The sequence below is a fragment of the Erigeron canadensis genome, chromosome 4 (genome assembly GCF_010389155.1).
Source record: "Erigeron canadensis isolate Cc75 chromosome 4, C_canadensis_v1, whole genome shotgun sequence".
NCBI classification, from domain to species: domain Eukaryota; kingdom Viridiplantae; phylum Streptophyta; class Magnoliopsida; order Asterales; family Asteraceae; genus Erigeron; species Erigeron canadensis.
In genome coordinates, this window is record NC_057764.1 from 19,514,254 (window position 1) to 19,527,728 (window position 13,475).

General features: G+C 30.2%; 1 long non-coding RNA gene across 2 annotated transcripts; it reads left to right on the forward strand.

Moving 5' to 3' along the window:
- The first annotated feature begins 11,266 nt into the window (after nt 1–11,266).
- LOC122598475 lies at nt 11,267–12,970 on the forward strand. 2 transcript variants are annotated; one of them, XR_006323633.1, is made up of 3 exons: nt 11,267–11,538; nt 12,238–12,335; nt 12,560–12,970. It is a non-coding gene; the product is annotated as an uncharacterized LOC122598475 (long non-coding RNA). The 2 variants fall into 2 exon arrangements; XR_006323632.1 differs by lacking the exon at nt 11,267–11,538 and having other exon boundaries at nt 11,603–12,335.
- Nucleotides 12,971–13,475: the final 505 nt, after the last annotated feature.

Here is a 13,475-nt window from a genome sequence, read left to right on the forward strand (position 1 = left end):
TTTCAATGTTATGTAGTTATTTGAAAGTATTTTGATTCATACATATGGATTTCAAAGCCGATTTGTAACGTGTTTAACATCTTTTTCTTAAGATCCGAAGAAATAAATATTTGAAAATGGATTTTCTTCTGGATTTAGATTCTCTACTGAAAATCATGAGTTTTGCAAAAAGAATCACTAGATTTGGTTGAATAACAAATCGGGAATCTCGTTTTAAAGTTTTATAAACGTGTTGTAACATTTCTGTCGTTTTATTATTAAAATGAATATTAAAACGAAATATTTTCTGAAGTTATATTATTTAATGAAAAACAAAGATTATGCAAAAAGAATCAATTAAATCCGTTGTCTAACGAAGTAGAAATCATGTTTTGGAGTTACATATGCAATAAGCATTTTAATGTTCATCAAAAAAATAAAGCAACTCACGAATTTTTCCAAAGCCCCGTTGAGACCTGATGTCACATTAGACGCTGACATCACATCATGCTGATGGCGTCTTGCTGATGCTTAAGAAAAGACGATTTTGATCCCTGTAGTTTCATAAGTGACAGTTTTGATCCCCTGTAGTTTTAAAAGTGACGATTTTGATCCCTATAGTTTTAAAAGTGGAAGTTTTGATCCCTGTAGTTTTGAAATTGACAGTTTTGATCCCTGCATTTCCAGATTGACATATTTGGTCCTTGCAGTCTAAAAGATTGAAATTGTTGTTTTGAATCTTGTGAGATTGAAATTGTAATTTTTGATCTTTATGGTTCAAGATTGAAATTGTCAGGTTTGAATCTTCTAGTTCGAGATTGAAATTGTCATTCAAAAGTTATTGAATGTTTAGCACTTTAAAGTAGCTAGTATTTACTAAAGAAAGCATGATCTTGAGTCTTCATTAAAAGACAATAATAGTGAGTATTTGTTAAAATAGAAATTCAACAAATTAGCAATTGGTTTCTTGTCCCAATTAGGGGTGATCAAAATGCGGGTCGACCCGTGGAATCCGTTGAAACCGCCCGTAAAAAACCGAGCCCAGCCCAACCCGTGAAATATATGGTCTGGTTCACGGGCCTGAATTTTATGAAATTCTGGGCTTCGGTTTGGGTCGGGCTAACCTGGGTAAAAACCCGAGAACCCGACCAACCCGTATTATATTATGAGTCTTATACATTATAGATAGTCACGTTAATACTAATATACATATATGATATAGAAATTTGTATTGTATTCTTATTTTTATATATTATAGTCATCTTCTATTATTGAGATGGAACTATGGAAGATGTTGATATATATACTGTCTTCTTTGTTCTTTCTTTTTCCCATATATGTTCACGCATGCAATGTAGTAACAAACGAACACATACACATAATCAAGCGATATTGTGACACAAGTATTAGAGAATTAACAATGCAAGAAAGGATCTCTTAATTATACTAAAATCATGATAGGCATATATATACACGTAAGTACATGCTTTATCGGATCCACAATCGATCAAAATCATCACCTCTCGAACTACTATATGTTCGAATCAAAAATGTTAAAAGACAGTAAATCTCGACCAAGCTCACAAACCATCCGTGGGTCGTGGCCGCAATCTTTGACTTTTGTGGAAAATTGATTAAATCTTAACCGCAACCTTTGCATTGTTCTGGCTAATTGTTACATTGTATCGGTCACGGGTTGGCCCGGAAAAAACCGAACCCGTCATATAACCCAGACCGAACCAACCCGTTGAAACATGGGCCGGTCCTTGGTCTACATATTTTGTATTTCACGGGTCACGGGTTGGGTCGGGTTAAGACCGGTTTGGGCTGGATTGAGCCCATGATCACCCCTAGTCCCAATTGGTTCTTTCTTCAGATTGCTGGGACATGGAGTAAGTTCCCAAACATTGTTCCTCTTAAACTGGTTGAGTTCATCTTGCATGGCTTCCACCCAGCTTGGGTCCTTCATAGCCTCGTCAGTCTTCTTCAATTCTATCAGTAAAAAGAAGCTGATATTTAAGCATTGATCGCTTGTGGCTCTTCTGGTCTGAACCCCTCTACTTGTATCTCCAATGATTTGATGTAACATCCGCGAATTTTGACCGTTTGACTATGTTTGACTTTTGTTTACTATGTGGTTAATTGTAACACTTATGGTGTTGGACCCATTGACTTTCGTTAATTATGTATGTAACACTTGCTTTTCCTTTCGGATTCATCCTTCATATGTGTAACTTGTGCTACTAATTCTTTGAGTATTAGTCTAAAAGTGACAAAAATGGAAAGTAGACAGAATAAGACTAATTCGTGGAATATTAGTCTAAAAGTGGCAAAAATGGAAAATAGACAGAATAAGACTAATTCGTGGAGTATTAGTCTAAAAGTGGCAAAAATGGAAAATAGACAGAATAAGACTAATTCGTGGAGTATTAGTCTAAAAGTGGCAAAAATGGAAAATAGACAGAATAAGACTAATTCATGGGGTATTAGTCCAAAAGTTTTGAAAAAGAAATTAATTACATTTGACCCAACCTTATCCTCCCCAAACTTTTACACTTTCCCTTATCCACCCATTCATTTCTCTTTCACTCTTTCTCTCTAAACACACTTAAGAACACACGCACATACTTATCTCTCTCAATCTCTAGATTTCTTCTTCAATTAGTGTTGTTTCAACAAGATTTATACAAGAATCATCATCATTAACATCATTTAATCATCATACCAAGGATTTGAAGGTCAAAGTCCAAGAAATCTTTTCATTTAGCTCAAATTCGGGTTTGACTCTTTGAAGGTAATTTTGGTAAGTAAAACTCATCTCAAATCCACCATTTTATGTTTATAATCATGTTTCAAGTCTAACCTAAACAACCCTTAGTCAATTTCCGGCTTAAAAGCTTAACGGGTCGATTTTAGGGTTGGCAACTTGGATAATTTAGGTCAAAATCGGATTTGAGGCTTAATTGAAGTTATGGAATGACTTTTAAAGTATGGGTTAGTCTCATACACATTACTTATGTCAAATTTTGCTCAAAACATGTCTTGACATTCTTCAAATCGAGGTCTAGGTCGAATTAGGGTTTTGTGAGGTCAAAATAGGTCAAGATCGAATATTGAGTTAAAGTGATGTTATGGAATGAAATTATGAAAGGGGTTATGTTTGTTATGTTCAATCATGTTGATTATATGCCGAATTGAGTCTTGAATCTCACAAAAATCAGATTTCAAGTGTCGAATTAGGGTTTGGATGTTCTTGGCTTTTGACTTTTTTAGTCAAACCATTTCCACCCATGTTGTTGCCCGCTTTCTTCCTTTACGTCTTTAACTCGTTTTAATCCATCTCAAGTCAATTCCTAACATTCCCCTAATCTCATAGCCACCCAACAAAACATAATTTTGGATTCTTATGAGCAAACGAGTCTCGAATCATGAACGTATGAACGAATATTAATATGTATGTATGTATGTATTACTATAGGTTATGAATGTGTGATGAGGATCTTACGCTTATATCCAATCTTAACTTGTCATAGCCGCTCAAGTTGAGTTCCGTAGCTCCCTACTCCATTGAGATTCGGGCTGAAAAGTGTACATACGTGCTTGTTTGATTTTGGTTGATTTGATTGATGACTTATTGCTTGTTGTTGATTATTTGAGTGATTGTTGGATGGTGTACGCATATGATTGTGACATTGTGATTATTAGGATAGTCGTACATACATGGAAGTCGGTTATGCCTTCAAAGGGTTGTTAGATGTGGTGGGAAGGCTATGGGTGACCCTATATATAAGCATCTAGGACTTGATGAAAGCAAAATCCTCCGAAGTGTATGTACGTGTTGTTCGGTGGGAATGAATGGACTTGTGATTGGTTGATGTACTTCCAAGTGTTTTACACTTGAGAACATGCTTCCGTACTTAATGATTGGTTGATGTACTTCCAAGTGTTATACACTTGAGAACATGCTTTCGTACTTAATGATTGATTGATGTACTTCCAAGTGTTTTATACTTGAGAACATGATTTGCACTTATTTATTGATTGGCTTGAGTTATGATTTGTCTTATTGCTTGATTTCTAGTTAGATTCATTTGTTGACGGTATAACCTATTGTTGTTGGATTATGTATTTGGTTTGGATTGTGTGATATGATTAGAATAGTATTACATACATGGAAGACGATGATACTTTTAATGAGTTGTTAGATGAGGTGGGAAGGCTGCGGGTGACTCTGTATACAAGCATCTTCGATTCCTTAAATGTGAAGTCATATGAAATGTATATGCATTGTGGTTTGGATGATTGGTTGTCGTACTCCCAAGTGCCTTGCACTTGAGAACATGTTGTTGTACTTATAGTTTGGTTTGTGTACTACCAAGTGTCATACACTTGAGAATGCGCATTTGTACGACGTACTACCGAGAATTTCATACTTGAGAACATTGTGGCTGTGGTGGCTTTTGTTGTAGTTATGATGCATTTATGATACATTATTTTATGTCTTATTGTTTGGACGTGCATGTTATGTTTTCTTTAATTAATGTGATTAGACTCTCGTGCGAGTACTAACATGTGGCAAGGGTACGCCATGAGTAACCCTCTCTACATTCTTGTGTGATGCGATGGTTTACCGTAAGTTATGATTTACTTGCACACTGTACATGTCATGATTTGCCTATACTTTACACATGTTATGACTTGGATGGTTCCTAGTGAACCATTACTACCAACTCACCAACCTAGTGTTGACCTTGTTTAGTACACTTTTCAGGTAATCGGGTGATTCAAGTGTGAGAAGCATGATTGAGGTTGCATTAGAACCCGGGCTTGGACTTACGTGGATCACAGATTCATTTGCCCTACTTTGACTTTATGCTTAGGATCGTTTGCCATCTTTTGATATCATTTTGTACTTGTTATGTCATGTTTGGATCCACCGGATTCCTTGTTGATCATTTAGACTTATTCTACGATAATCCCATGCATATGCTACATTTGATCAATTGGATGTGAACGAGTCCATTTAGAGTAATGACCAGGATGAACAATGATATCAGTGCAAGAATTCCTCTGATTTGTCTCAGGAGAAGCTTCAGAAAAGACTATTTCACTCTCATCATCATCATCGTCTTGTAAATCATGATTTGCATCATGAAATTCTTCATTCTGGGGTATTTCAGTGGAAACCGATATCTGAGGAGAAGCAGCACGCACATCTGATCCAATAGTCATTTCAGAAGGTAGTTTAAAAAAGGTAAACTAATATCAACATTTTTATGGAGTTAATTTTTATATGTTTCTTCTTTAACTTTCTTAGTGATTAAGTTATGATATTGGTCATACACTTTTTGTTTCTCTTTTTATTTAACTAAAGTTGGGGGGAAAAAAAAGTAACTGAAATGAATATTTATATGGAGTTAATTTCATATGTTTCTGTTTAGCTTTAGTATTCATTAAGTTTTAATATTGGTTATACACTTTTTGTTTCACAATTATTATAAGATTTATATATCTTGAGACTACTCGTCTAATGAACGGGCCTGAGCACTAGTAGTAATATATAACTTTTCAAACGTATAATAATACCATTGTATTTGATTTGTTTTATCTAAATTTAGATATAACTTTGTCACAATCAGAAATCAAAAATATAATAACTTTGTCTGATAAAGCTTAGACAAAATACAATTTATCTGGAATTTAATGTGTGTCTTCTATAATAATTTTTTTTGAACGTTTATTGAATATGATACTTAGCTTGTAACGTTAAACTTTATTGTTTTATTTGAAGATTTAAGTTAAGAGGATTTGCTAAATACAACCCTAAGGGCTGTGTTTAAGGTGCATAAATTGTTTGTACATTTACCATAAAAATCAGGGGGCGGACTTTTAATATGGAATGTACAAATTTTTTTATACACGTTAAATACAGCCCTAAAGAACTGTATTTAGCATTTCCCTTAAGTTTATTAGTCAAATATATATTTATTGTTCTTGTCAAGAAAATCCATAACAATATTAAAATTCATAAAAAAAACGTGCATGTTGTACATAAAAATAAAATATAGAGTTATTTTATCTAACTCAATTAGGATCTTTATCTTTATTTTTATATATACTAAAAAATTGTGAGTCCCTTACATAAGATGTTAGTCGAATATAACAAGATAATACAAGTATATCAAGTAACCCGACTGGCAAGTAATTATGATCTTATTTAAAGACTAGTTCAGAAATATGATCCAGATATGGATATGAACACAAAGTAAATACGAGAAATAAGTGCTTGAAACTATATAAATAATATGTATAATCAAGTATTAGGCAAAGAGTCACGATGTATTTTTCAATGTATTTTATTCATTGATATAAATAAAATACAAAGATTATTGCGGAACAAAGATAATCACACTTGTGAAAATATCTAAACAACCTTGAAATACAAATGATCTATCAACTAGGAAATACTCGTAAGAATTACTTAGAGTATATCTCACAAGTTGCAATGCCAAAGTTCCAAGTCGTTTGCAAAATGTGAGAAGCCTTGTATTTATAGGCAAAGTCCATGATGACATGGACTAGGCCGCACAGTACTTTGTTGGGATACATTTAAGGAAATCAATAAGATTCCTTAAATTGTGTATTTAAAGATAAAGTGTGAAAGTCATTTGATGTGACATTTCACACTTTATTCCCAACCATTTGACTTAACCAAAAAGCTTTTCAAAGACAATGTTGTTGTCTGGATAAAGCATGGTAAAGTAAAAAAGCTTCCTAGTAATCAATGCAAAGTGGTGTAAGTACTTTACACTGAGCAGCTTTAGATCTTTAATCAGATAGAATCTCCTCAGAGCTCTACTTTTCAGAAGATTCTCTTCTTCAGTATTCAGTCTTCGACTTCAAAATGAATGTCTTCAGTTTGGGCTGATTTTGATCTGAAGTGAAGCTTCAGAGAACTAATTCTGAGAGAGTTCTCGGAATTTTTGAACAAGTATTTTCTCTGAACTTCAGATGTTTCTGAACAAATTATACTTGGTCGATTTTTGACCTAATAAAAAATAACTGACCTAATAGCTTATTAACCAATAATAGTTCTTGATTTTATCAAATTGAAAATTGAGAATGTCATTATTTCTAATTTAATAATAAATCAAAAGTTCTAATAATCATTATCCAAATATATTAATGTATTATACTTATATTAATATTTGTATAAAACATCTCACTAATTTACCCTCACTAAATACTTAATTTATAGTTTTTTACAATTTGTAGTTATCAAGTTGAGAATTTTGTTTTAAATTTTTATCATTTAATTAAATTTTAAAAAATCCATATTTTATTTCTAATTTTTTTCTTCCATAAAATCTTTTCTTTTAATATACTAAAAGGTAGTTGCTATTAAAACTTATTGACCAATCACAACTCTCGATTTTTTAAAGTTGTTTTTTGTTTTCAATTTAACTTAATTTACACTTTTTTGTTTTCAACTACAAATTTACATTTTTTAACCATTATTTTCAATATAATAGATAAAGAATAATAGTTAATACATATCCAATAGAATAATAGATAATATATATATTCAATAGAATATAGCTATTATATCTCATAATTATACGTTCTATCATATAACATAAAATTAACTACTAAAAAATAAATAATGTTTAATGTAAATATATTAAGATTTTAAAAGTACTTGTACTATTATTCTTTTTTTGAAGTTTTTTTTAATTGTCATCACACATATACGAAAAATATAGTATGTAAAACTATAATCTTAATAGGAAACATATATAACATTGTCATATTTTAAGTGAAGTATTTATAATATTTTTTATCTAAAAATAAGATATAATTATTAAAAGTGTAAAATAAGAATGTAATATCACCTTGTGTAACAATAAATCAAATAAAATAATAGTGACCTATTATGATTTTTTAATATTTAAATATCGTTAAGTATGTCACAGTTTACAACTTTGATGGACATATTGTGATTTTGTAATATTCAAATATCATTATGTATGTCACCATAAACAACTTCGATTAACTTATTTTAGAAAATATTTCACTATAAAACTCAAAGTTTTATAATATAGATCAATATTTTATTACTAAAAATTGTAAACTAAATTTTGAATCATAATAAACTAACATCTAATACTGATAAAACTGTAAATTCGTGTATTTGACACAGACCTAAAATTTAATAAAAACCTATATCGAAATGTAGGAAAATAGTTATGCCACAACGATGTATTAATTTTTTTTTTCTAATGCATCAAATTTTAAAAGTTAAAAAGTTTCATATATTTATCACAAATTAGATCTTAAAATAATATACATTAAAATAAGTAAGGATATACCTAATAGTTAGTCTATTTTATTCATTTGTGACACACATTTTATAAATTTGCTCCTTTTTAATTTCCCTACATTGATTTTTTAATGTATCTATCCTCTTTATTAGAAATTATTATCTATACTATATAATAAAATAAATCATCTTTTTTTTCTTTAAACTTTCTTGCTTTAAAAAACCAAAAATATCTTTCTGTTTTATTCACTAATTTAAATATCTCCATCTAATATACATATAATCTTAATCTTAATTTTATTAAATATTATAAAACAGTTAAACTAATAACTTATTAATCAATCAAATCATTTAATCTCATCAAATTGACTATCGTTTATGTTATCATTTAGATTAATTGTAAATTAAAAATCTCAATAATCATTATTCAAATATATTATTATATTAGTATTTATATTAGTATTGTAAAAAAAGTCTCATTAATTTACACTTTTTTTTGTTTTTCATCTATAATTTACACTTTTTAGTACTGAATACTTAGTTAATATTTATTTTTAAAAATTTTTAATCATTTAATTAGTTAAAAAATTTCAACATATGAAATATTGTCTACAAAATTTTTTTATAATAGAGGAATTATTGTAGTATGTGCCTTGTGGAATGAGTACGCCAAACAATTCTATCAATATCTTAGATAATAATGACAGTGACGAACATGTGATTATTGTAATACAACTTGCGACGTATAACACTTGAAACCGTATATCTTCAAAATTATAAGCTTTTATAAGTTAAATATATGCAGATCTAATATTGATAATATCGTAAGTCGCGTGTCCAGTGTTGGACACATGTCTAATATCTAATCTATATCTATACTCCCTTATAAAGAGTATTGAATTTCTTAAAATTCAACACTTTTTTCTTCCCAAAATACCCTTACTTAAACATAAAACCCTTATATACTCTCTTTTCTCTTATTCTCTCTAATCATTACACACTTTCATCGACTTTCTATCACCTTCCGCCGTTGTCCTTCTTTTTCACCGCCTCTTTTTTATATTGTAATCACCTTCTAACCACCGCAACGTGCGGGCACTATGCTCGTGTATATATATATATATATATATATATTCTTTCTATCTCAATTTAATTAAATCATTTAAGAAGACTTTTTATTTTTTTAATCTTAATCATAATCATTTAATAATTATGTGATAGAAAATTATATTAATGAAACTATATTTAAAATTTAATAGTTGGTGAAACTATACTCCTTAAAATTCAACACTTTTTTCTTCCCAAAATACCCTTATTTAAACATAAAACCCTTATATACTCTTTTTTCTCTTATTCTCTCTAATCATTACACACTTTCATCGACTTTCTATCACCCTCCGCCGCTGTCCTTCTTTTTCACCGTCTCTTTTTTATATTGTAATCACCTTCTAACCACCACAACGTGCGGGCACTATGCTCGTGTATATATATATATATATTCTTTCTATCTCAATTTAATTAAATCATTTAAGAAGACTTTTTATTTTTTTAATCTTAATCATAATCATTTAATAATTATGTGATAGAAAATTATATTAATGAAACTATATTTAAAATTTAATAGTTGGTGAAACTAAATTTACAAAAGGTGGTGTTGTTTGAATATTAATTATTAATACCTAAAATCACTTTCACTAAAAACATCGTATATTATTCTTATTCTGTAGTAGTTATGACTTATGACTTGTTACTCTTGAATTGGTCATTAAAGGTTACACTTAAAACGTATTGACATTAAAATAAAGAAATAAGAATCTTAATTAATTCCAAGTTTTCTAGAATGATTCCACTATATTTTAATTTGGGATTTGCTAACTATTGCTCCTAGTGCACTATTTTTAATTGAATAATTAATACATATTTCTATATTTTAGGAAAGTTAGACTTCAATAAATACTTCATTAAATGCTTTTTAACTAGTGCACTAGGGGCACTAGTTAGCAAATCCCTTTTAATTTCCTATAACCCTTATAAAACATATTGAATTCTCATATTTTAGAAAATTCAGTAATTTTTTATACCTAAAATACCCCTATTTTATAATTCTAATTCTCTTATACACCTAATCTATACTTTTATACTATCTAATAAAAAACAACTCTCTCTTTAAATGTTACATGAGGAAATTATTTAAAATAACATATGATTAAATTACACTGCTCATCTTTTAAAATATATTCGTTAACCTTTTAAATCAATTATGTACACCACTTGATGTCGTCTTTACCACCAACAATCGCTCCCACCATCACACCATCGTCGGCACGACCACCGCCGCATTGTACGGGTATCGTGCTAGTAAATATAAGAAAGTACGCCAAAACTATGTACGAATTTAAAGGAAATTTAGCTAATAATAAATCCAATCTTAATGTAACCTTTTTCTAGGTTTTGTTTGGAATTACATATAAAATAAACAGAGTAAAAACTAGTGACATGACCTTTATATGCGTGGGTTTTCTGTAGTCATAAGTCTATGTAATTGACCCAAGCTTTTTCATTCATTTTTAAATACTCGTAGGAGTAAAGTCTTTGGATAATCTGAAATGTGTAGCTGTATATTTCTAATTTCTAATTTATAATTGTATACTCTTGTTACTAGTATCTTGTTGGTAACAATTTTTGTTATACTACAAGATACCTGCATATTTCCTTTATCATTACATTTCCTATATAATTATTTTTTAATACTAATATGTATGTTATACTCTATACTTTATTACCTTTTATATCTTATTAATTTTTACATTTAACACGTTTATTTTAGTTTAACTAAAACTATTTAAGTTTATTATCGCCTTAATATTATATAACTGTTTTATTTGTTATAAAATCTTTTTTTTCTAAACGACAATCAAAAGAAGTATCTTTATCTTTATTATCTCTAATAAAAAGAGGATCCCAAATTTAGTTTCTTGTAAAAACTATGCCACATGGCAGCATAACCCTCTCTTTCACTAAATCTCCATCAAACGTAAATTGCACCAATATTCCATTTCCAAACAAAAATATTAATCCCTATCCAGAAGAACAAAATCCACCTTTTCAGATTGCACACACTACACAAGTTTACAAGATAATCATGATGAGACTAATACACGGCATTAAACTTCACATCGGATGGCACACGCTGGAAATATACATTGACCTTTCTTTACAAAATTTATTCACAGCACATTGTATTTTTCATTCAACAACCTAATGTTGGGTTTTTAATTAACCATGAATTCGGTCTGAATTTGTTTCACGATTCAGGAACTATTTTCATGTTTAATTAATTACAAGTATCATTCTAAATCCAATTTAGGGTTTTTTTCTACTGTTTTTTCTTTTAGGGTTTTTTAGGGACGAAAGGGTTGGCAGCGATATTGTTAATTTACTTATATGCATTAAACTTCCTTTTTTTCTTTTTCTTTTTTTTTTTTTGATAAACCATGTTTAGTATTAGTGACAATTTAGTGTGATGTTAAAGTTTTACATGAAAACCATATGAATGTTAATGGGTTAGAATCTGTCAAACATGTGTTATTCAGATCCACATACTAATGGTTGAGCTGTGTTTGAATAGTTGTTAATGGAACTTAATTTTTTGATGATTGGCCTCAGTATATTCACTTATGGTAAACACATTACTGAATAAAGCTTTACAAGAGCCGTTCAATGAAATCTGACCTCTATTTAGTGGCAGTCTACATAATAGATTGTATGTTGTGTGGTTTGTTTCGCTAATGTTGAATCGGGTTAAGACACTAAAACAACAATGAACGGTGCTTATACATTGGCTAACCCAAAAGTCTAACACCAACGTTTATGTTTAACAAATAATATTCACGAAAACCTTGAAAGATTAAGTTAATACGGTACATATCTCCTTTCAGGTTATCCAAGGTTTTATGAATTGTTCAGACCACCACGGCGTTACCTCTTTGTTGTTTGTCAGAGTACAGGTCCCTAAATACCTTAAGGGAGGAGTCAGGTTTTCTTCCATTTTACTTTTTTAATAATCTTTGTGTTCTGCAACTAGGATGTCTATAGTTAGTTTTGAACATAACATAAGTTAGTTTGCTGTACTTTAAGTTTTAGGGATTTACTTAAAGGATTATATTGTAGTGATGATCTGCCACCATAATTTTACTATAATTGCTTTGTAGTTATCTTTCTTTAATTTCTTAATTTTTTGATTTTCTTTTTTTGAAGCAGTACTTTATATGATATTGGGTTGAAAGCCGGCAAATATTAGACCTTCATAAGCAACGCGGCCATTAAAAGAGTTGTTCCTGATCCTAGCGGTGTATATGACCTTCAGAAGCAAGGCGGCAACTAAAAGAGTAGTTCCCGATCCTAGCGGTGTATATGAGGACAACCACTAATCGATACCATTGACATAGCTACATAGGGTCAAAATGTAAAGGACAACTAAAACAGCTGCTTCCACTTTTTTGTTGTAAAAATAAAGTGGAGAAAGATTAAGCCCATAAAAGTACTTCAATTCATGATATTTTTTTTTTGTACTCTGAACTTTTTTGTATGTGGTAACTGTTACACAATGCCTCTTTGTGTAATATCTTGCTAAATGAAGGTTGAAAAGGACACTAACTTCATTTTTCTTAATGATTTTGTGTTAGCTTACTTTATTTATAGCCGTAATTATAGCTCCTATGCATATTTCATATGTAGAAGTGTCAAAAGATATTGGGTCGCTAAGGAGCACAGCAAAGTCGAAGCATGTAGCTTTTAAATTTTATTGAACCTCATAGCACAATGGTAAGACTCTATTCCTTGCAATTGCGTGTACATGAGCAATTAACAAGTACTGTAAAAATGTAAGGTCATTATGAAATATTGGAGTTATCACAATAATGACATCAAATGAATGTAGTATAATTAGTCTGCAATATTAAACTACAAATAAAAGGCCACTACTACAACTTCAACGGACAAAACAGAGGGTGTTAAATGTATCAAAGCAACTCCGGCAATAACAACTCCAAAACGGATAAGAATAAATACTAAAACATTTCGTTTCTACATTGTGCACATGTAGTAGATTTCAGAATCAAGCACTATCCCTTTCATAATCCAAATAAATTTTCTACTTAGATTTAAATTTGAAGGG